This window comes from Pan paniscus, chromosome 1, assembly GCF_029289425.2.
Source record: "Pan paniscus chromosome 1, NHGRI_mPanPan1-v2.0_pri, whole genome shotgun sequence".
Taxonomy (NCBI): domain Eukaryota; kingdom Metazoa; phylum Chordata; class Mammalia; order Primates; family Hominidae; genus Pan; species Pan paniscus.
This window is the reverse complement of record NC_073249.2, coordinates 153,731,490-153,757,800: the sequence shown is the minus strand read 5'-3', so window position 1 is coordinate 153,757,800 and position 26,311 is coordinate 153,731,490. Positions and strand designations below refer to the sequence as shown.

The 26,311-nt window shown below is 37.0% G+C and overlaps 1 pseudogene; it reads right to left on the bottom strand.

Annotated features, from left to right (window-relative positions):
* Positions 1 to 2,236: 2,236 nt before the first annotated feature.
* On the bottom strand, positions 2,237 to 4,200 carry LOC134728865 (endogenous retrovirus group K member 7 Env polyprotein-like; annotated as a pseudogene).
* Positions 4,201 to 26,311: the final 22,111 nt, after the last annotated feature.

The following is a 26,311-nucleotide window of genomic DNA, read 5'->3' as shown; positions in this document are numbered from 1 at the left end:
ATGGAATTGTGCATATTTTTAAATTTACAGTAGCTAGAGTATTGTCATGCTTTCACTGCCTTAGTGTTTTTCTAGATTCTTTTTCTTTTTCATTATTCTCTGGAATCTTCCTAGGCTTATGCAAGAGAGTTTATGAATTACCATATTTTAATAATACTTTTAGTTCCTACTAGGGCTATGTGGTTTTCAAAAAAAAATGACTATTCTCTACTGTTTCTTTTGTGCCTTTTTGTCATCTTCTCTTTCTTTGGTAATTTTCTCTCATTTGTTTGCACATGCTGCCACTTGCATTGCAATGCTGTATTTTGCTGTTGTTTCTCTTCTGACTCCATTGCATGGTGGTCAGTCTCCATGATGCTATTTTTACTTTTGTTTCCTTTCTTTTTTCCCTTTGTGTTTTCCTTTGCATGTTATCCTTCATTCCTCCATAACTGAATGTTTGATAGGTCTTGCAGTTTGTTTTGGTTTACTACTCTAACCTCCTGTATCCTCAGATGATGATTTCACAACTCACTTTTTGTTTTTACTTTTATTCTGCCTCTGTACTGGGAGGGATAATTTATCTTCCTATGGATCTAGGAAGAGAGCAGCATGATGTAGAAAAATCATTCACCGTTGCCTTCTTCTACAACATGAAACCTGACTCTGAGATCCTTTCTTGATTATTTCTTTCAAATCATCACTTTTCCAATTACCTGCAGGTTAAATGAGATGATCTAAGTCTAGGAGCATAAGGGCAATTAAGTAGGTTATGTGGTTTATAGGGACAAGCTTACTTTATTTATTTATTTTTTTTTGAGACAGAGTCTCGCTCTGTCCCCCAGGCTGGAGTGCAGTGGTGCGATCTCCGCTCACTGCTGCAAGCTCCACCTCCCGGGTTCACGCCATTCTCCTGCTTCAGCCTCCCGAGTACCTGGGACTACAGGTGCCCGCCACCCCACTGGGCTAATTTTTTGTATTTTTAGTAGAGACAGGGTTTCACCATGTTAGCCAGGATGGTCTCGATCTCCTGACCTCGTGATCCGCCCATCTTGGCTTCCAAAGTGCTGGGATTTCAGGCGTGAGCCACTGCACCCGGCAAGTTTACATTTTTTCTAATAGGTCGCATTCAAAATTAAAAGAAAGAGGTAAGGAATATAAATAATTTCAATAAAATGTTTTTATCATAATATTTTTGGTCTTTGAAAATTATTTTAAGCAACTTTAACATTAAGAATAATAGATAAAATTGCCAAAATTGAGATTTTTTTCTTTTGAATATGCAAAGTTTTCAAGTGGAAAGGATCAGCCACATAGCTTGAGGTTCCAGCTCATTTTATGTTATTTAATGAGTCATATGTATTAGCTATTAACCACTTATATAACACAAAACTTTAGTTTTAAACTCAAAACAGAGTAAAAACTTACTGTAAGATAATTGATAGAAAATGGTAAGTATGCTGAATGCTACACAGAAACTTCTGTAACATATATTTTTCTCTTTTATTACTTCTCTGGTTGGTTACATGTGAAGGGGTGGGTTGCCCCTCCACACCTGTGGGTATTTCTCGTTGGGTGGAACGAGAGACTTGGAAAAGAAAAAGACACAGAGACAAAGTATAGAGAAAGAAATAAGGGGACCCAGGGAACCAGCGTTCAGCATATGGAGGATCCCGCCAGCCTCTGGGTTCCCTTAGTATTTATTGATCATTTTTGGGTGTTTCTCAGAGAGGGGGATATGGCAGGGTCATAGGATAATAGTAGAGAGAAGGTCAGATAGACACCTGAACAAAGGTCTCTGCATCATAGACAAGGTAAAGAATTAAGTGATGTGCTTTAGATATGCATACACATAAACATCTCAATGCCTTACAGAGCAGTATTGTTGCCCACATGTCCCACCTCCAGCCCTAAGGCGGTTTTCCCCTATCTCAGTAGATGGAACATACAATCGAGTTTTATACTGAGACATTCCATTGCCCAGGGATGGGCAGGAGACAGATGCCTTCCTCTTGTCTCAACTGCAAAGAGGCATGCCTTCCTCTTATACTAATCCTCCTCAGCAAGGACCCTTTATGGGTGTCGGGCTGGGGGACGGTCAGGTCTTTCCCCTCCCATGAGGCCATATTTCAGACTATCACATGGGGAGAAACCTTGGACAATACCTGGCTTTCCTAGGCAGAGGTCCTTGTGGCCTTCCACAGTGTATTGTGTCTCTGGGTACTTGAGATTAGGGAGTGGTGATGACTCTTAAGGAGCATGCTGCCTTCAAGCATCTGTTTAACAAAGCACATCTTGCACAGCCCTTAATCCATTTAACCCTGAGTTGACACAGCACATGTTTCAGAGAGCACAGAGCACGGGGTTGGGGGTAAGGTTATAGATTAACAGCATCTCAAGGCAGAAGAATTTGTCTTAGTACAGGACAAAATGGAGTCTCCTATGTCTACTTCTTTCTACACAGACATAGTAACAATCTGATCTCTCTTTCTTTTCCCCACATTTCCCCCTTTTCTTTTCGACAAAACCGCCATTGTCATCATGGCCCATTCTCGATGGTCGCTGTCTCTTCGGAGCTGTTGGGTACACCTGCAGACTAACAACAGACAAAACAGGCACACAAGGATTAATATGAAATTTATAATCGTAGTACTTCCGATGGTCTTAACCCAAGTGACAGGGTTAAGATTTGTGAGGCCATCAGCAACTCCAGCGATTGCCTCAGTTCCTGGCACCAAATTTAAATGGGCTTTTGATGTTTTGAAAATTTGTTCTTTTAATTTGGAAATGTCTAAAGTGAGATTATCTTCTCTTCCCTGTAGATGGCGTCTAACCATGTCCCAGTGATGCTCAGACTCATTATAAATTTGGGGTGTAATACAAAAATCTGACATATTCCAGTCACATTGTAACTGGAAACGATGATCTAAGCTCATGAGCCTGTCTCCCATACAAATGACAGTTTGTCTAAGATCATTAATTTGATTTGCCAATTTTTGATCAATACCAGCTTGTGAATTCCACAATCTTGTAGAATTCTTTTGCCAATCATTAACAAAGTTTACTGACTGAACAGAAGAGTGCAATGCAACTCCTGCCACAGCAGCCGTAGCTGTGACTGCAATTAATCCCATAATCACTGTAATTGAAGTAAAAATGAATCTTTTGGATCTATTTAAAATGCCTTTTAATACTTCAGTCAAAATATGGACGGATGGCGAGGCCTCCCACGGTTGGTCCATGGACACAGGGATCCACATGCCTTCTCTTGCTCTCACCAGCAGAATATGGTGCTGCCAATTAAAAGTCGAATCAATGCAAGTAAACAATCTGCAATTTTCACAGGTTATAGTTTGGGAGTCTGGTTTAATAACTATATTTCCTACAACTAGCATATAAGGGGGCTTTATGCAATTTTGTAAAGGAACCGTTAGACTGGAATTTAGGTCGATAGTATAAAATGGCTTACGATCTCTTGTTTCTAAAGTTTGATTTCCAGACCAAATCCTAATGTGGTATGAGGCTACAGTAAGTCCCCATGATTCTGGGTGTTCAGGACCAGAAACAGGACTTATTATTTTTGGTCTTGGGGTAGAGATTCCTTTTTCTCCCCATTCCCAAGGATAGAAAGACTGTAATTTTTTATGCTTATGTTTGTCTAAACTTTGTTACGTCGCTATCAACAGCTGGACTCACTTGTGCACTTGGACACGACTGAGTTTGTCTTGAGCAATTGTGGTAGAATTGACCTCGAGGTGCCCAATCTATAATAGTTCCAAATTCATTGTTTTGTAATATTACCGCACTATTGGCCACACATTCTTCCCAAACTAAAACGTCTGTATTTTTTGATCCTTTGGGAATTTCCTTGGGACAAGGTTTCCCTTTAGGTCTAAATTTTAATGATCTTTGATAAGAAAAGTCCTGTAAATAATTTACCCGTGGCCTGAGTGACATCCCGCTTACCATGTGATAAGTGAATCTACTGATGGGACTGACAGTAGATACTTCTACCAACCAATTTTGGACTGCAGGCATTAAGCATCCTGGTGCTCTCCCTAGGCAAATAGGAGGATAATGATACCCAATGGAAATATTTATCATCATCCCTTCTTCCTCAGGTTTGGCAGGGCAGCGATCATCTGTGGGAGCAGGTACCCATAAACTATCATTAACATATACTTCTATAGGATTATCCATCCATGTGACTGGTGTTACCATCTCCATGGAGGCGCTTTTCTTTGCATCTCCGATGGGTTCATTGTAGAACTTCAAATGTCTAGTGGGTATCCAAACAGGAAGCTGATTTTCTCCTGGTGAAACACAAGCAAAACCTCTCCCCCACGTTATCACCTTCCCTATTTCCCACGTCTTATTTTTATTATTTTTCCACCAAATCAATATTCCTTCATGTGGGCTGTTCCTTTTACCAGTAAGATGTTGTTCTGCAGAAGTAGTAGTCTGATTTCTATAAATGTTTAAAAAATTTAAAGTACAGAGTGCTAGATTAAGTTGCATCTGAGGAGTGGTACACTCCTTACTGTCTCCCCCTTCTTTTTGTTTAACTAATTGAGTTTTGAGTGTTCTATTAGTTCTTTCAACTATGGCCTGTCCTTGGGAATTATAGGGAATTCCTGTTGTATGTGAAATTTTCCACTGATTTAAGAATTTTTGGAAAGCTTTACTACAATATCCTGGTCCATTGTCAGTTTTGATTTTTTCTGGAACTCCCATTACAGCAAAACAAGATAATAAATGTTTTTTAACATGGGAAGTACTTTCTCCTGTCTGGCAACTTGCCCATATGAAATGTGAATAAGTATCAACTGTTACATGATCATATGACAATCTTCCAAATGAAGGTATATGCGTGACATCCATTTGCCATAATGCATTAGGACACAGACCTCTGGGATTAACTCCTGCCTCTTGAGTGGGCAGGTGTAAGACTTGACACTGGGTGCAATGTTGTACAATATCTTTTGCCTGTTTCCATGTGACATCAAATTTGTTTTTTAATCCTGCTGCATTTACATGAGTCAAAGCATGAAGTTCTTGTGCTTTTATGAATGCAGATGATACCAGTAAGTCAGCTTGTTCATTTGCTTTAGTCAAAGGCCCTGGTAAATTAGTGTGTGCTTGAATATGAGTAATATAAAATGGGAAATTTCTTTTTCTTACAGTTTGTTGTAATAAATTGAATAGCTGGTTTAACTGATCATCCATGCTATATTTGATTAGAGCTGTCTCAACATCCCTTGTAGCCTGTACTACATATGCAGAATCTGATATAATATTGATAGGTTGGTCAAAATCTTATAACACTGTAATGACTGCAACCAACTCTGCTCTTTGAGCCGATTGATATGGAGTTTTGATTACTCGTTCTTTTGGCCCTGTGTAAGCCACTTTTCCATTGCTGGAACCATCAGTAAATACTGTTAGAGCATTTTCTAAAGGTTCACGTCTGGTAATTTTAGGTAGAATCCAAGTAGTCAATTTTAAGAACTGGAAGATTTTTGTTTTTCGGTAATGATTATCAATAATTCCCACAAAATTAGCAAGACCAATCTGCCATGCACCAGAATTGATAAAGGCTTGTCTAATTTGTTCCTTGGTTAAAGGGACAACTGTTTTGTCTGGGTCATTTCCACATAGTTTTATTATTCATAATCTTGTCTGACCAATTAATGTAGCTATTTGATCCAAATACAATGTAAAAGTCTTAACTGTACTGTGAGGAAGGAATGACCACTCCACAAGATCAGTATTTTGAACAATGATGCCTGTTGGAGAATGTGTAGTAGCAAAAATCGAAAGTTGGAGTGGGGCTAAGGGATCTATTCTATTTATTTGCACTGACTGAATTTTTTCTTCCAGTAATTTAATTTCTTTTGTTGCCTCTGGGGTTAACATTCTTTTACTATTTAAGTCTGAGTCTCCTCTTAAGATAGAGAACAAATTTGACATGGCATAAGTAGGAATGCCTAGAGTTGGCCGAATCCAATAAATATCTCCCAGCAATTTTTGAAAATCATTTAGTGTTTTTAATGTGTCTTTTCTTATTTCTATTTTTTGTGGCTTAATTTTTCTATTCTCTATCTGCATCCCTAAATAATGAAAAGGAGTAGAGGTTTGGATCTTATCAGATGCTATTGCCAGTCCTGCGTTGGCAACCTCTGCTTGCAGAAATGTATAACAGTCAATTAATTTATCTCTCGTTTCTGCAGCACACAAAATATCATCAATATAATGAATGATATAACAGTCTGAAAACTTGTCTCTAACTGGTTGAAGAGCTCGGCCTACAAAAGTCTGACAAATAGTCAGACTATTAAGCATTCCCTGAGGTAACACTTTCCACTGAAACCTGGTGGCTGGTTCTTTATTATTTATGGCTGGTATAGTAAAGGCAAATTTTTCGCAATCCTGCTCTGCCAGACGGATGGTAAAAAAGCAATCCTTTAGATCGATTATAATTAAAGGCCAGTCTTTTGGGATCATGGCCGAAGAGGGCAACCCGGGTTGGAGAGGCCCCATGGGTTGAATTACGGTGTTTACGGCCCTTAAGTCAGTTAACATATGCCATTTGCCTTATCTCTTCTGAATTACAAACACAGGAGAATTCCAAGGCGAGAATGAAGGCTTAATATGTCCCTTTTCTAACGTTCATTTGCTAATAAATGTAAAGCCTCCAGTTTTTGTTTTGGTAGCGGCCACTGATTTACCCATACTGGTTTTTCTGTTTTCCAAGTTAATGGTATGGGTTTAGGAGGCTCTACAGTGGCTGCCCCTAAAAAGGATACCCTATTCCTTCTCTTTCTTGATTTATTTTAGCCTCAACTGGAACTGTAATGCCATCTTCATTTTTTCCTAGTCCCTTTCCTGGTATATATCCCATCTTGGTCATGATTTTTTGACTCGTGGGGCTATATAATGGAGCGGGCATAGTGATTTCCGCACCCCATTGTTGTAATAAATCTCGACCCCACAGATTCAGAGGAATTGAAGTAATCATTGGCAGAACAGTACTTTCTTGATTATCTGGCCCTAAACAATGTAAAATCTCAGTACTTTGATACACTTCTGAGGCTGTGCCTATGCCGACAAGTCCTGTAACAGCCTTTTGTTGAGGCCAATTTTTTGGCCACTGATTTAAAGCAATGATAGAGACATTTGCTCCAGTGTCTACTAACCCTTCAAACAGTTTTCCTTGAATAATGGCCTTACACACAGGTCTGTTCTCTGAGACCTGACTTGCCCAATATGCAGCCTTTCCTGTCGGATCAGTGCTTCCAAACCCTCCTGTTCTTTTTATCTCACTAATTCCAACCTTAATATATGGCAGGAGTAATAATTGAGCAATCCTGTCTCCTGAACTGGCACTCCAAGGAATTGAGGAGCTAATAACCAATTGAATTTCACCTTTATAGTCTGAATCAACCACACCAGTATGAATTTGAACTCCCTTTAGATTTAGATTTGATCTTCTCAAGATTAGTCCTACAGTCCCCTCAGGCAGTGGGCCATATACCCCTGTGGGGATTTTTTGTGGGGGCTCCCCTGGAAGCAGAGAGACTGCTTGTATAGTACATAAATCTACTGCTGCACTGCTGCTTGTGGCGGGGGACAATTGTATTGTGGTAACTGGCTTATTCCCTGAGGTACTTGGGACAGTGGGGGTTGTTGTCCCTGAAAACCCTGAGGAACAAAGGGCTGAATTGGGAATGCCCCAGTTTGTTGCAGGGCCTGAGGCTGGCCCCTTTGCTCATTTCCCGACAATGGTTGCCCATTTCCCGACAATGGTTGCCCATTTCTATCAAATTTAGAACAACATTGACTAGCCCAATGTTTTCCTTTTTTACATCTTGGACATAAGACAGGTGGCTCTCTACCTGTTGTTGTAGTAGCTTGAATAGTTATATTCTGTTTATTTAAGACTGGACAATTCTTTTTAAATGACCAATTTGACAATTATAACATTTTCCTCCAAATGTTCTAACTTGTCCTCCTAAAACAACTCCTGCTATTGCTTGAGCCATAAGTGTAGCTTTATGCATAGCTCCTCCGATTCCATCACAGCCTTTTACATACTCTGAGATTACATCTGATCCTGTGGGAACCTTTCCTTTTAATGGCTTAATGGCCAATTGACACTCAGGATTGGCTTTTTCGTATGCCATCAACTCCACTATGACCTTACGGGCTTTTTCATCGGCAATTGACTTTTGAGCAACATCTTGGAGCCTTGCCACAAAATCAGGGTAGGGCTCTTTTGAATCTTGTCTTACTGTATTAAAGGAGGGGCAGGTGCTTCCTGGGTCTTGGATTTTTTTTCTCAGGCTCTAAGGCAGATAGCTCTAACTTGCTCAATGGCCTCATTTTGCATTAATGCTTGTTGACTAATAGTGCTCCAATTTTGACCTGTTCCTAATAGTTGATCTGCATCTATGTTAACTGGAGGATTGGCAGCCCTATTTCTTTGGACCTGTTCTTGTGCCCCATCAATCCACCAAGTCTTAAATTGTAAGAATTGAGAGGGTGAGAGAGACGATTTTGCCAGAATCTCCCAATCATAAGGAATGAGTCTGTCTATGAGCAATGGAATCTAACAATGGCCTCATATAAGGGGAGTTGGGTCCATACTGTTTTACTCCCTCTTTCATATCTTTCAGCATTTTTATCGAAAAAGACTTGTATCTGGCCTCAACTGTGAGAGGCTCTCCCTCTTGGGCATCGGTTCTAACATTACTGGGAATTGCCACGCCTCGGTATCTCCTTCCTTTCTTGACTTATCAATAATTTCATGTAATTCACTACCCTGTCTACTAGGTGGTGCCGTAGGATTAAGTCTCCTAGTGGGCGGCTGAGGGTATGGCGCCCTGCCCTGTGGTGCTGGGAGCGTTTCTGGACATCCATACTGACTTTCTGGGGGTGGCCGATACTGAAGTTCGGCCGGCGGCCAGTATTGATAAACTACTGGCGGTTGGGTCTTATTTTCTCTAACCTGTGTTTGAAGTTGTAATGTTACGGGCATCTGACCTGCTGGAAGAGGACTTGGCCCTCGTGGTTTAGACTCTGATGGCCCCACTAATTCTGGACATTTTCCTTCTAATTTTAACATTTCAGGATATATCACCTCCTGTAATTGATTATAGTCAACATTTTGCATTGACTGAGCCATTACCAGCTCTGCTACATATTTGCAATGTAAACTTTCCATTTCTTTCTGGGATTTTTTCCCTGTCTTTTCTTTACAATCTATTACACAGCTTCCAGGGGCATCAGAAACTGAAACACTATCTTCTTCTGTTTCAAATGGTTCTAAAGCTGCTTTAATAATGGCCCAATCATTCCATACTGTAAGTGGAATGATATTACCCTTCCTACCTGCTTGTTTTAGTTCCTCGCCAATTCTTTTCCAATCTTTTAGATCTAAAGTTCCTTGTTCTGGAAACCATGGGCAAAATTGTTCTATTGTTTGAAATAGCTTGACTAGATTTTTTGTAGATACTCTAACTCCTCCTCTTTTTAAAAGAATTTTAATAAAGCTGAGATAAGAGGCATATTTACTTTTACTTTTAGTTTGCCCCATTGTCACCCTAGCTTCTTCCGAGCGCACAAGCTTACCGTGAGACTGACTGTAGATGTACTCAGGATCTCTCGTCGACTTGTCCTCAATGACCACGCTGGAGCGTACCTTCACCCTAGAGAAACGCCTCCACGTTGGGCACCAGATGAAGGGGTGGGTTGCCCCTCCACACCTGTGGGTGTTTCTCGTTGGGTGGAATGAGAGACTTGGAAAAGAAAAAGACACAGAGACAAAGTATAGAGAAAGAAATAAGGGGACCCAGGGAACCAGCGTTCAGCATATGGAGGATCCCGCCAGCCTCTGAGTTCCCTTAGTATTTATTGATCATTTTTGGGTGTTTCTCAGAGAGGGGGATGTGGCAGGGTCATAGGATAATAGTGGAGAGAAGGTCAGCAGATAGACACCTGAACAAAGGTCTCTGCATCATAGACAAGGTAGAGAATTAAGTGATGTGCTTTAGATATGCATACACATAAACATCTCAATGCCTTACAGAGCAGTATTGTTGCCCACATGTCCCACCTCCAGCCCTAAGGCGGTTTTCCCCTATCTTAGTAGATGGAACATACAATCGGGTTTTATACTGAGACATTCCATTGCCCAGGGATGGGCAGGAGACAGATGCCTTCCTCTTGTCTCAATTGCAAAGAGGCATGCCTTCCTCTTATACTAATCCTCCTCAGCACAGACCCTTTATGGGTGTCGGGCTCGGGGATGGTCAGGTCTTTCCCTTCCCACGAGGCCATATTTCAGACTATCACATGGGGAGAAACCTTGGACAATACCTGGCTTTCCTAGGCAGAGGTCCTTGTGGCCTTCCACAGTGTATTGTGTCTCTGGGTACTTGAGATTAGGGAGTGGTGATGACTCTTAAGGAGCATGCTGCCTTCAAGCATCTGTTTAACAAAGCACATCTTGCACAGCCCTTAATCCATTTAACCCTGAGTTGACACAGCACATGTTTCAGAGAGCACAGAGCACGGGGTTGGGGGTAAGGTTATAGATTAACAGCATCTCAAGGCAGAAGAATTTGTCTTAGTACAGGACAAAATGGAGTCTCCTATGTCTACTTCTTTCTACACAGACACAGTAACAATCTGATCTCTCTTTCTTTTCCCGACAACATGAGTTGTTGATCTCCCAAAAGATGAAGAGACATTCTGCATCATGAGGACCCCAAATGGAAACCTGAGGCAGTCACTGGTTCTTCACTGTTACCCATCATGGGATTTTGTGATCTACCATTGGGTAAAGTGGACCAGCCCGTGTGTTTGGGGAGAAAAATCTAAGAGTTGGGCTCTTTTCTACAGTTCATAATTTATGTCACTAGGAGAAAAGTAAAACATTTAGCCTCTCTAAATCTAATTTTTCAACTGTAGTAAAACATCATAATAATTCTGACTTCCTACGGTTATTGTAAGAATGTATCAAAAACTTGATTGAATTGCTAAAGTACTCTTTAAAGTAGGTACTTTTAATTTCTGTTTGTTTTCTTCTTTTTTACTCTCTTCATTCTCTCCTTTACCTTCTTTCCTAATCTATTTTCTTACCTTCTTTGCTCATAGTTCTTCACTTCTTTCAGTTCTCTAGGAGTTAATAGATTACTTAGTTAAATCAGCAGCATTCTCAGCCAATAAAGTCACTAGACTCTATGTCAAAATTGAAGGTTAATTGTAGTATCCTAAATATTGTGCCTGAGTTTTTCACACCTTTAAGGAATAAAATAAAGGCTTATCTCAGATACCTTTTCATCTGCCCTCATACTTATGGTATGTGTAAGTTTCTTTCTTGGAACAATATATAGCATTCTCATACATTTTACAAATTCTCATGACTCTCTGATATGAAGAGTTTGCAGAATACAACTCTCTGGCCCTGAAACGTAGATAAAACAGTGTTGGCAAAATGAGACAGCATTACTATAAACACACATAATGGCCCTTAAAAGGATATTCTCAGCCAACCCTGTCCAGTTCAACTTGCTATGTCAGAGATGTCTACATTGGGATTTGCTATGATAGCGTATTACAAACCAATATGTTTTTTAAAAAAAATTGCTCCACAGGTGTGTAACTTAAATATAAAGTCTGTAGGTAATCATGACAATTCAGGGTTATGGGCCTACTGAAAAATTTTATTTTTTTAATGGAAAGTAAACTTAAAAAATTATGGAACGACCCTTTATTTCGACTTGTGCATAACAAGACAACAATAGACTCTGAGGACAAGGAAGAAACCAAGTGATATTGTAGCAGTACATTGTCAGAAATAACTTTGGTCTCTGAGCTGCCAAATTGGCTTCAAATATTAATGCTATGAGTATACTCTGAATGTTGAGGATCTTCTGATACATCTGAGAAATCACCTACAGAGACATTAACAGATGGGAAGTCTACAGTTTAACAATTTGAGCTAGTGAAAATTCCCTGAAGTCAAGGCTCAGGAGGTTTCTTCCATTCCAATGTTGTTGTTGCTGTTGTTGCTTATATCTGTAGTGTCTCTCATATCAGAGTAAGTGCATCAATTAAGAAAGAGAATATGAGGAGTATATAGATGAATATTTTTATTCCTGTTTTACATCATTCATTTTTGTGCTATTGACCTTATTAACTTAACAGTTTATTTTGATTGAATAATGAATAAAAATACAAGAAACATCTTCACCATAAGGAAATGGCCGAGAATGTTTCTTTCAACAGTTTTCCAAATTTATTTTAATTCTCTTAATTCTCCATGTCATATGAAGTCCAATCACTTCACAATATCAGACCTTGCCAATGCAGTGAAATTTGTCCTCTGTGCTCCTATTCCTCATCTGTCATTCTTGATAGACTCAGATTTGTCTTTAGACTTTGTACTCATCTTTTATTCTTCATATTTAATGATGCATAAAAATTGTGCAATGAAACTCATTGTAGTTGTCATTTATCTATGTTCAATTCTCATTGTTATCTATTGAAAATACACATTTAAGTTACTCCATATCTACATACGTCTCTCCTTATTATTAACTTTTTTTGCCGTCATCTTCTTTCCTTTGTTTGCTCATTTCTTCCTTTTTTATTCTTTGTTTTAAAAATCTACATTTGAAACTATTTCCACAAGATATTTTTTAATCACTGACATTCATTTACTGAACAGAATTTTGTAATAATAGACAATTTGCAGGTGCTATTCATGATACATTCTTTATATTAATCTTAAAGTATATTCTTTTGCAAGGATGAGTGGTCAGTACTCATCTTCTTCATACTAATGAACATAGTTGAAAGAAGGTCCTGTGTGCAACTGCAAAATAGATAGCAAATGCTCACCAAGGATTTCTTTTACAAGTTTCTCACTCCTGTAACATCAAAGCAAAGAAAAGTTGGGCGTGAAAAAAGCAGTCTCTAAGAAGAGAAGGAAAATGTCAGAGTGAGTTAGTTTTTTTTTTTTCTACATTAATTACAAGAAAACTTTTAGGCAAGAGTATTTGGAAAAAAAAATTGGAAAAACAAGGTCGTATATGTCTTTCTTAATTTGCAAAGTGAGTTAGAGAATTGAGACAATTTTCTGGATAACCTAGGCCCAATCATAATTTCACTAGAAACTCATTAATGAGGCAAAATTGTATGTGAATGCATGTTTTCATCCTTGCTTGTTTTATCTGAACATTTCTTTCAAATCTCTTGAAGTAGGCATGAAAGAGGCATTTTAAGTTCATTTTCATGTAAACTGGGTGAACACTTACAGAGCTCAAGTTTGGCTTAGAGTTCATTTTTTCTTGCCCTATACAGGAAAGTAGCTTTGTAGCCTTTGATTTTTATACCTCTAAGTTATCAGTTAATATTTTGCTTCTCCAAGGAGAGAGAAATTTTAACCACAAATAAGGGTCTTGAATTAATTTTGTACATTTCAAAGTGCTCACCACTTTTCCTGGATTTAATTATAATTATGTCAATTTGTTATATTTACTCTATAATTACAATAACTGCTCTGCATTTATTTATAGTACAGTTCAGAGAGGAGTTGAACAGGTTGTGTATACTGTATGTTAATGACACTTTAAGAGCACATAGAATCAGTGTGTATTTTCTCAGTGGAATTACACATTAGCAAACCTCTCAGGTGTGGAAACAAAGGTTAAAAATGTGTTCCTAAATTTGAATTATAAAATCAAATGTGAATACCGCACAGCATAAAAGGAAATCTGATTTGTAATATAGATGCTGTTTGTCTTGTTTTAGCAGATTCTTTTTCAGAGTGTAGTGTACCCTCTCTAACTCTTATTGTAGCACCAATACTTCTCTTACGTAACATTTAACAAACAGTAGTATTTGCTTCTTGGAAACAAAAGTATGGACAAATGCCTTGATATTATGGTCCACAGCTTCATTAGCATGTTGGGTAAAATGCAGCATTAAAGTTTAGATGAACACTGTTTAGATGGGTTGCTGAAATATTTTTTCCTTGTTTCTGTCAAAGTGTCTATCAATGAGATCATTAACCTTATTTTTAAAAAACCCTCAGAATTAGACTTATGTACTATGATAAAGACAAAGACTCCAGTTTTGATGTTTGATCTTTAACTATTTGCAAGATCCACCCTTCCCCTTTCCCTTTTACTTAACAACTGGATAAGCTGGTAAGAAAGCTGCAGACTTCCCCCCTGGGTGCTGGTGGAAGTTAAAAGCACACAAATCCCGGCCTACGAGTAAACATTCCCCCTAGCCACACCTCCTAACTACAATTAAAATCAGAATCATCCTTCTCCCTTGATCTTCTTGTTTCACTCCAGACCAAACTTCAGCCCTTCTCCTCAGTAATTATTTAGATGTCTATTGTGTGAATAATAAACTTTATTCATTTTATATCCATTAGTGCCTATGTGTCATTCATCCCAACTTACATATGAAGATTTTTAGTGGTGATTTCTGAGATTTTGGTGTACCCATCACCTGAGCAGTGTACACTGTACCCAATGTGTAGTCTTTTATCCTTCACCCCCCAATCCTTTCTCCCAAATCCCCAAAGTCCATTGTATCATTCTCATGTCTTTGCATCCTCATAGCTTAGCTCCAACTTGTAAGAACTGGTTTTCCATTCCGGAGTTACTTCACTTAGAATAATGGTCTCCAATTCCATCCAGGTTGCTTTGACGGCCATTATTTTGATCCTTTTTATGCCTGAATAGTATATAGTATTCCATGGTTATATATATATATATATATATATATATATATATATATATATATATATATATATATATATATATAATTTCTTTACCCACTCATAGATTGATGGGCATTTGGGCTGGGTTCCATATTTTTGTAATTATGAATTGTGCTGCTATAAACATACATGTGTAAGTATCTTTGTCATATAATGACTTCTTTTCCAGTAGAATTGCTGGATCAAATGGTAGTTATACTTTTGGTTCTTTAAGGAAACTCCCTACTGCTTTCTATAGTAGTTATACTAGTTTACATTCCCACCAACAGTGTAAAATTGTCCCTTTTCCACCACATTCCTGCCAACATATATTATTTTTAAATTTTTTTCTTTATTATGGCCATTCTTGCAGGAGTGAGGTGGTATCACATTGTGGTTTTGATTTGAATTTCCCTGATCAATAGTGATGTTGAGCATTTTTTCATGTTTGTTGGTCATTTGTATATCTTCTTTTGAGAATTGTCTATACATGTCCTTAGTCCACTTTTTGATGGGATTGTTTGTTTTGTTTTTGCTGATTTGTTTGAGTTCCTTGTAGATTCTGGATGTAATATACTTCTAAGAATATCTAAATGTGCTGTTAATAACATATATAGCAATGCTCCTTAACATCTGAAAGATTTTATGGAGACTTTAGCCCATAAAGCTACATGAGAAAAATAGTGCTTATTAGACATGCCTATCCAGAATTTCAAATCCTTTTATAAATCATTAGAAAATAAGGATGAAATGAATAAGCAATGTTGTCAAAATGATATGGCATTAGCAACTACAGTGATACTAATAAGAAAAGAGGATTAGAAAGACATTCGAAAACTAGCTCACAAAAGGAATAATAAAATGATTTCTATAAAAGGCTATTTTGAATACTGGCCATTTTTTCATGTTTATGTTTTATGGATGAATATAGATGTGATTGAATGTGATTGATGGGTCTTATGAGAGACTAGAGGGATTTTAAAGTCCAAATATTTGGATGGATAGGTTTAGAATCAAGTAAAAACGAACCCAGGTGGTAAGAGAATAGCATGATATGAATAATAATTTATGAAAAAATGAATAAAACGATCTTTTTATTTTTTCTCTTTTAATTTGCACATTCCAAAACCTAGTAAATATTGTTGGGGCAGAACATTTAGGAAAGAAGCAAACTAAAATCTGTGGAGTGCCTATCATATGTTTTCATCTTACATAAATTTATTTCACTTAGGCCTCATAGCAATCTTATGAGGGGCGTAAAATATCTCCAAATGATAGCTTTAGTTCATGTGTCTCAAAGATATTCTTTATTTGTTGAGAAGAATGTTTTAAAATTTTGGAATCTAAATTATTTTGGGTGAGAAATTCTCTCTCAGTTAACCGCAGATGAACTCTTTTCTTGATACCTTTGACCCCCACACCTGACTGATCCCCAAAAGCCTTCGTTATGATAGGTATTAAGTATTTTGATATGAAGAACAGAAAATGGGGCTAAGAAATTTAAGCACCTTTCATACATTTGAAAAACTAGCACCTGGCATAGAAGGAATCCAGGCAAATAATTAAAGGTCCCTCTCTATGTTTATTTTCTTCTTTCTCAATCCCCATGCCCAACCTCATATATCCTCATCTTCACTCCTATAGTAAGAAGTATAATGTCCCTCCAATAATGCTCATATCCTAATCCTAGAAACTGTGAACATGTTATTTTACATGGTAAAGGGAAATTCAGTTTGCAGATGGAATTGAAGTTGCTAATCATTTGGCCTTAAAATAGGGATCCCGTATTATCCAGGTAGACCCAATTGAATTACATGTGTTTTTAAAAGTAGAGCACCTTTCCTGCTGGTTCAGAGATATGAGACAGAAGGAGGAGGAGAGATTTAATGTGAAAGGTGCTAGATCTGTACTAAGTATAATCAAAGATGGAGGAAGCCATCATGAGACAAGGAATATGTGCGGTCTCTTAAAGCTGGGAGTGGCCCTTGGTTGACAGCCAGCAAGGACACAAAAATCTCAGGCCTACAACTGCCAGGAACTCAATCTTGCCACAACTCAAATGTGCAGAAAATGGATTATTCTCTAGATCCTGTAGAAATTGTAAGATTATAAATTTATGCTGTTTATGCCATGAAATTTGAGGTAATTTATTTAGGCAACAACAGCAAATTGCTGTAACCACAAAGGAAAAATGTTATCAATCTAATTTCATAGCATCATTTGGACCAACAGCTAGTAGGTGCCATCACTACATTAAAATATCACAAAGGGCTCTTGCTTTTACTATGTCAGTGTAGGAAGGGCTAAAATTCTCCCTGTGGCTGTTTTGTTCTTTCTCTCAGTTGTACTTGGGATCACTGCAGCTACAGCTGCAAACTGTGAAGTCGGTGACAAGTGAACCATGTTTTCTCTCTCTTTGATAATGGGGTGTATGTGTTTGTGTGGGTTTGCAAGACTACCACTCAGACAGGTGGTAGTGTGGGGACAAAGGTAGGCCCTGACATTTACAAGACCTAACGTTATTTAGACTTTATTAAGTAACATTTAGAAATAATGGCATACCTAGCTACCAAAGTTGTCTGCCTTTGGGTTGGGGGCCAATGCTCTGATTAATAATAAAAATTTGTGTTTTTTCCCAACTAAAATTATTTGTTGTGTTCAACTTAGCTCTGGAAACTTATGGTTGCCTTGTCTCATGCAGATTTTGAATAATTCCAGGTTCTCTGTCTTCTAGCAGGTTTGAGCCTAGGACAGAAACCATTTATGTTTTACAATGTATTAACTAGCCCACCACCTGATCTAGTGCAATGTATTTTATAATGTATTAACTAGCCCACCACTGATCTAGTGCAAAGTTATCAAGTTGGATAATTACCACTAAGAGTTCAATGCCTAGCATATAATACAGCTATGTTGAATTAAGTGAGGTTCCACAGAAAATATAGGACATAAAGAAGATTTATTTCTAAGCTCTGCTGACACAGTGAGAACACTTGAATGCATTAACAAGAAAACATCTAAATCACACTTCCTAATAAAAATATGTCTTGATTTTATTTTATAGTTCCTATCCCAAAGCAAGTACCATTTTCTAATAAGAAAAAAGCAATTAACAATTTAACCTTAATATAATATTATACTAAGTGATTTTGTCGCTATAGGCAAAATATCTACTACTCTCAAGATAAAGGAAATCTGGAAAGGGCATGGTGCCGTTTTTCCCACCCTCTTAGGATCTGAAATTATTTTAAATTCCATTAACAAAAGGAAGGCATTCCCTTTTGGTGGGACATGCTTCTGGAAGAACCTAAAGCTAGTTAACTGAAGGGGAAGATAGCCTATCTGGTCATATCTGTGGAGAGAAGGTGCAGGTGATTTTCTCCAGATGAGGTATTGTTTGTGCCTGAAGGTTCAGTAGCTTTTATAAAGACGGCTTTGTATTTCTGTGCTCTCGGTAAAATTATAGTAACTAAAATTGAAGTTCAGCTAGTAAAACACAATTACCCTTTTCAAATGCCACTGAATCCTCAGACAAATTTGAGGATGACACGGAGGTCCTCCTTTAATTAAGGGGGCAACACTCAAGGGACTCTTCTGAGCTCAGTGCCTCATGTGGTGTCAATCAACTCTGAGCTATAGAATTATGATTTCCTAATCATTTTTATAATAAACTTATTCAGGAATACTTGTGTACTGAATATTATATAATAAACTTATTTATCATTTGGATAATAATCCAAATACTTCAATATATTTAGTATACTTCAGAAATACTCCAATGAACTGAATTTCCACTATGTGCCATGGAATAAAACTATTTATTATATTTATTGCCTTTCTACTATCTTACCAATCCAGTATTGTAGGCACTATCATTCCCATTTTCAGGGGAAGAAAAGTGAGACAAAGTGAGGTTCAGAGATTTAACTTTCAAGGTCATTACATGATACCTCAGTGTATCTCTACCTTTTGGTCTCCTCTACAATGTGAGATGTGTAATTCATTGTTTGTATTTTGTGATATTCTGAGAAAAGGAAACAAAATACATTCCTTTCAAATTTAGGTAATGTGGTTTCAAACCCAGGGGTGTCTATCAGTTAATCATATTATTTAATTTTTTTATTTCAATAGGCTTTTGGGGAACAGGTGGTGTTTGATTACATGAATAAGTTCTTTAGTGGTGATTTCTGAGATTTTGTTGTACCCATTATCTGAGCAGTGTACACTATACCCCATGTGTTGTCTTTTATCCTTCACCCCCCATCTCCCACTTTCCCCAAGTCCCCAAAGTCCACTTTTATGTCTTTGCATTCTCATAGCTGAGCTCCCACTTATGAGTGAGAACATACAATGTTTGGTTTTCCATTTAGAGTTACTTCACTTAGAAGAATGGTCTCCGATTCCACCCAGGTTGCCATTACCTTATTCCACGTGTGTGTGTGTGTGTGTGTGTGTGTGTGTGTGTGTGTGTGTGTATTCCATGTATATACATATATACACACACATATATATACATGAAATATATATATACATATATGCATATATATATGTACAAACACACATATAATTCTATAATATATATTATATTGGTATATATATATATATAAAATTTCTTTACTCACTCATAGATTGATGGGCATTTGGGCAGGTTCCATATTTTGGCAATGGAGAATTGTGCTGCTACAAACATGCATGTCCAAGTATCTTTTTTATATAATGACTTCTTTCCTTCTGGGTAGATACCTAGCAGTGGAATTGCTGGATCAAATGGTAGCTCTATTTTTAGTACTTTACAAAATCTCCACACTGTTTTCGATAGGGTTGTACTGGTTTACATTCCCATCAGCAGTGTAAAAGTGTTCCCTTTTCACCACATGTACTCCAACATCTATTTTTTTTTTTTTATAGCCATTCTTGCAGGAGTGAGGTGCTATCACATTGTGGTTTTGATTTGCATTTCCCTGGTCATTAGCGATGTTGAACATTTTTTCATATGTTTGTTGGCCATTTGTATATCTTCTTTTGAGAATTGTTTATTCATGTCCTTAGCCCAATTTTTGATGGGATTGTTTGTTTTTGTTTTGCTGATTTGTTGGAGTTCCTTATAGATTCTAAACATTAGTCCTTTGTCAAATGTTTAGATTGCAAAGAGTTTCTTCCACTGCATGGGTTGTCTGTTTACTCAGCTGATTGTTTCTTCTACTGTGCAGAAGTTTTTTAGTTTAATTAAGTCCCATCTATTTATTTTTGTTTTTGTTGTATTTGCTTTTGGGTTCTTGGTCTTGGTCATGAAGTCTTCACTTAAGCCAATGTCTTGAAGAGTTTTTCCAAAGTTATCTTCTAGAATTTTTATGGTTTCAGGCCTTAGAGTTAAGTCTTTGATTCATCTTGAGTTGATTTTTGTATGAGGTGAGAGATGAGGATCCAGTTTCATTCTTCTACATGTGGCTTGTCAATTATCCCAGCACCACTTGTTGAATAGGGTGTCTTTTCCCCACTTTACGTTTTTGTTTGCTCTGTCAAGGATCAATTGTCTGTAAGTATTTGGATTTATTTCTGGTTCCCTATTCTGTTCCATTGGTCCATGTGCCTATTTTTATACCAGTACCATGCTGTTTATACTAGTACCATGGATGGCCTTATAGTACAGTTTGAAGTCAAGTAATATGATGCCTCCAGATTTGTTCTTTTTGCTAAGTCTTGCTTTGGCTATGTGGACTTTTTTTGGTTCTATATGAATTTTAAGATTTTTTTTTCTAGGTCTCTGAAGAATTATGGTGGTATTTTGATGGGAATTGCATTGAATTTGTAGATTGCTTTTGACAATATGGTCATTTTCACAATATTAATTCTACCCACCCGTGTGCATGGGATATGTTTCCATTTGTGTTGGCTATGATTTCTTTCAGCAGTGTTTTTTAGTTTTCCTTGCAGAGGTATTTCACCACCTTGGTTGAGTATATTCCCAAATTTTGCACCCATTGTAAAAGGGGTTGAGTTATTGATTTGATTCTCACCTTGGTTGCTGTTTGTGTATAGCAGGGCTACTAATTTGTGTACATTAATTCTGTATCCTGAAACTGCTGAATTTATCAGTTCTAGGAGCTTTTCAGAGGAGTCTCTGGGGTTTTCTAGGTATGCGATTATATCATCAGCAAACAGTGACAGTTTGACTTCCTCTTTACTGATTTGAATGCCATTTATTTCCTTTTCTTGTCTGATGGCTCCGGTTAGGACTTCTAGTACTATGTTGAATAGAAGTGGCAACAGTGGGCATCCTTGTCTTGTTCCTGTTCTGAGGAGAAATGCTTTCAACTTTTCCCTGTTAAGTATAATGTTGGCTGTGGGTTTATTATCACATGATAAACTCGATAGACACAGAAAAAAATTGACAAAATGCAGCATCCCTTTATGATTAAAACCCTCAGCAAAATTGACATAGAAGGGACATACCTTAAGGTAATAAAAGCCATCTAGGACAAACCCACAGCCAACATTATACTTAACAGGGAAAAGTTGAAAGCACTCCCCCTCAGAACAGGAACAAGACAAGGATGCCCACTGTCGCCATTTTTATTCAACATAGTACTAGAAGTTCTAACCAGAGCCATCAGACAAGAGAAAGAAATAAATGGCATTCAAATCAGTAAAGAGGAAATCAAACTGTTGTGATTTGTTTTTAATTCTGTTTATGTAGTGTATCACAGTTATTGACTTGCATATGTTAAATCATCCCTGAATCCCTGGTATGAAACCCACTTGATCATGGTGGATTATCTTTTTGATATGTTTTTGGATTTGGTTAGCTAGTATTTTGTTAAGGATTTTTGCATCTATGTTTATCAGGAATGTTGGTCTGTAGTTTCTTGTTGTTGTTGTTGTATCCTTTCCTGGTTTTGGTGTTAGGGTGATACTGGTTTCATAGAATGATTTAGGGAGGATTCCCTCTTTCTCTCTCCAGTGGTACTACTTCTTCTTTGAATGTCTGAAAGAATTCAGCTGTGAATCCATCTGGTTCTGGAATTTTTATATTTTTTGGCAATTTTTAAATTACTATTTCAATCTCATTGCTTGTTATTAGTCTGTTCAGAGTTTCTATTCCTTCCTGGTTTAATCTAGGAGGGTTGTAGATTTCCAGGAATTTCTCCATCTCCTCTAGGTTTTCTAGTTTATGTGCATAAAGGTGTCCATATTAGCCTTGGATGATTATTTTTTTAAATTCCTGTGGTATGGTTATAATATCTCCCATTGTATTTCTAATTGAGCCTATTTGGATCTTTTCTTTTCTTGGTTAATCTCAGTAATGGTCTATCCACTTGATTTATCTTTTCAAAGAACCAGCTTTTTGTTTCATTTATCTTTTGTATTTTTTTGTTTGTTTGTTCCAGTTTCACTTAGTTTGGTCTGATCTTTTGTTATTTCATTTCTCCTGCTGGGTTTGGGTTTGGTTTGTTCTTGTTTCTCTAGTACCTTGAGGTATCACCTTAGATTGTCCATTTGTGCTCTTTCAGACTTTTTGATGTAGACATTTAAGGCTATGAACTTTCCCCTTGGTACTGCCTTTGCTGTATTCCAGAGGTTTTGATAGGTTGTGTCATTATTACCATTCAGTTCAAATAATTTTTTAATTTCCATCTTGATTTCCTTGTTGACCAGAAGATAATTCAGGAGCAGGTTATTTAATTTCCTTAGTTTTGAGTTGATTTTCAATATTATTCTACTGTGGTCTGAGAGAGTACTTGATATAATTCCAATTTTCTTAAATTTATTGAGACTTGTTTTGTGACCTATCATATGGTCTATCTTGGAGAACATTCTATGTGCTGATGAATAGAATGTATATTCTGCAGTTGTTGGGTAGAGTGTTCTGTAAAATATCTGTTAAGCCCATTTGTTCTAAGGTATAGTTTAAATCCATTATTTCTTTTTTGACTTTCTGTCTTGATGACCTGTCTAGTGCTGTCAGTGCAGTATTAAAGTCTCCCACTATTATTGTGTTGCTGTCTATCTCATTTCTAAGATTTAGTAGTAATTATTTTATTTTATAAATTTGAGATCTCCAGTGTTAGGTGCATATATATTTAGGATATTTTCCTGTTGGACAAGTCATTTATCATGATATAATGTCCCTCTTTGTCTTTTTTAACTGTTCCAGCTTAAAGGTTTTTTTGTCTGATATAAGAATAGCTGCTTCTGCTTGCTTTAGGTGTTCATTTGCATGGAATAACGTTTTCTACCCCTTTACCTTAAGTTTATGTGAGTATGTGTCAGGTGAGTCTCTTGAAGACAACAGATACTTGGTTGGTGAATTCTTATTCATTTTGCCATTCTGTGTCTTTTAAATGAAGTATTTAGGCCATTTACATTCAACATTAGTATGGAGATGTGAGGTACTCTTCTATTTATCATGCTATTTGTTGCTGAATACCTTGTGGTTTCTTTTTTTTTTTCATTGTGTTTTTGTTTTACAGGTCCTGTGAGATTTATGATTTAAGAAGATTAAATTTTGGTGTATTTTGAGGATTTGTTTCAATATTTAGAGCTCCTGTTAGCAACTCTTGTAGTGCTGGCTTGGTAGTGGTGTATTCTCTCAGCATCTGTTCGTCTGGAAAAGACTGTATCTTTCCTTCATTCAGGAAGCTTAGTGTCACTGGATACAAAATTCTTGTTTCATGCATCTGTGTGAAGAGACCACCTAAGCAGGCTTTGAGTGAGTAACAAGGCTGTTTGTTTTCACTTGGGTGCAAGTGGGCTGAGTCCAAAAAGAGAGTCAGCAAAGGGTGATAGGGATGGGGCAGTTTTACAGGATTTGGTTAGGTAGTGGAAAGTTACAGTTAAAGGTGGTTATCTCTTACAGGTGGGGTTGGGGGTCACAAGGTGCAGGGTGGGGAGATCATGAGACTCATTGTCCAGGGGAGCAATGTCCCAAGGTCAATTGATTAGTTACGGTGGGGCAGAAACAAATCACAATGGTGGAATGTCATCAGTTAAGGCAGAAATTGGCTGTTTCATTTCTTTTGTGGTTCTTCAGTTGCTCCAGGCCATCTGGATATATACGTGCAGGTCACAGGGGTTATGATGGCTTAGCTTTGGCTCAGAGGCCTGACAATTCTTGGCTAATAATTGTTTTGTTTAAGGAAGCTAAAGATAGGGCCCAAATCGCTTCTAGCTTGTAAGGTTTCTGCTGAGAAATCTGCTGTTAATCTGATAGGTTTTCCTTTATAGGTTACCTGATGCTTCTGCCTCACAGCTCTTATTTCCATCATCTTGACTTTAGATAACCTGATGACTATGTGCCTGGGTGATGATCTTTTGGTGATAAATTTCCCACATGTTCTTTGAGCTTCTTGTATTTGGATGTCTAGATCTCTAGCAAGGCCAAGGGAGTTTTCCTCAATTATTCCCTCAAATATGTTTTTCAAACTTTTAGATGTCTCTTCTTCCTCGGAAATATCAGTTGTTCTTAGGTTTGGTCATTTAACAGAATCCCACTCTTCTTGAGGTTTTGTTCATTTTTTAAATTCTTTTTTCTTTGTCTTGTTGGATTGAGTTAATCAGATCTGGGTATGTGTCTAGTTTTTTCTTATCATTTCTGAGTTTAAACTTCAGGGGATTTCCCTTCCACGTTGGAGACAGGGAGGATCTCTTGTATGGGATTATTTGAAGAAAATATCCAGAAGAAAATTATCTTAGAGAATTTAAATTGATAATAAAAATACTACCATGAAGGTTCCCATGTTTTGGCAGTCACTCTCTCTCCACTTAGACTATATGAGTTGTCTCTGCTCTGTGTTCTAACAGTATTGCAATTTGCTATATGAAAATTATCTATGTAACTGCCAGTTCTCTTCCATAAGATTGAAAAATCTTGGTGGGCAGGTACTGTGTGCTTCTTAACATTTAAGAAACATTAAGTGCTCAAAGATTTTTTTTGAAAGACAAAATTTGTTTCAGTGATACAAGGCCCTTATCCAACATGAGCCCATTTCTAATATTTCTCAGCAATGAAGGATTCAAAGGTCTTAACACCAACTCTGTGAAATAAAATGAATCTACTTTATATCCCCTGTCTTTCTTTCCCTCACTTTGTAATGTCAGGGTAATGTTCTTTAATTAGTCTCTCTATTCCCAGGATATCAATATGTAAATGCATTGTGTTTCACACTTAAATAGAAGTAGGAGATGTCAAGGGTTTGTGCTTATCAGTACATTACAGTGTTTGTTCCAGCCTCTGTCATACTTTTTCTGATGCCTTTGACAATACTATACCTACAAATATGCTTTCCACTTCCCTTTTTCTGGTGACCTGACCCCTCTGCCTCTCTCTGACACTGACTCTCCCAGTGTTTTCCTTGTTTAATCTCTAATGAGTGTGGCCATGACTACAATGTTAAAACATTGGATAACAGTGGGTAGGTCACCTGGGCTTGACATTTTTGATGGAAAAAAAAAATGGTGGTATATAGGAAAAAGAAAGGAAAAGGTGGATAAACACTTAAGATAGAAGACCAAAGACGTAGAACAAAGAGAAGAGTCAAATCTACGGTCTCTAAAAATAGTCATGAATCTGAAAACCCAAATATAGCAATTATTTAAGTAAGTAAAGTCAGTTTTCCATACTTTTATTTTCCTAAGACCATCAAAGTATATATGTGATAAAAATCCCTATAAACTGCCTTTTTTGTTTCCCTCATTTAACTAGTTTATATGTACACCTGTTTTATTTGATACTGATATTGATTTTGTTCCTGGTTAGTTTTATATAGACATTACACCTGTATGTTCCTAAAGGAAAAATTTATTATAGCAATTGAAATGTATAATTTGGTAGAAAACATAAACAGAGCAAATAATTAGCTGATTTACAACTTGCTTTAGATAACATCTTCAATTATTAAAATAATTAGTGAAATTGAATTTGAGATAAAAACCTTAGCTTAATTTGAACTTGTCCTTGAAGCTACTTTCTGACCCATTTTAACATATTACCTGTTGAAATATTCATAAGAAAAAGGAAATTTTAGGCTTTGTGTTTAAGGTGACTTTTTTTCAGTTCACTTCCAATTTTTTTTTTAATTCCCTTCTCTCTTATATTCCTTTCCCTAGATAAAAAGTCCTAGAACAGAGAAATACAAATTACTTTGGTTCATTTTTTTTTTTTTTTTTTTGAGTCTGTGTCCTTTAGTGAAAGACTTGAAGGCCTCAGTGTATCTCTACCTTTTGGTCTCCTCTACAGTGTGAGAGATGTGTAATTCATTGTTTGTATTTTGTGATATTCTGAAAAAAGTAAACAAAATATATTCACTTCAAATTTAGGTAATATGGCTTGCTTTGAAATACAAACAACACTCTCTATAAGATAAAAGACAATGAACATTAAAGACAATGTGATTATTATCTGAAATGCTGTCCAAATTGCTTCTGTTTCTTAAAATTAGCTTTGACCATGAATTTGGGGTTTTATATAATAGAAATACATACTGACTTATGGCATAAATATATATATTCATAGTGGGAATATTTGTCTTCTTTATGAAAGGCAATTTAATA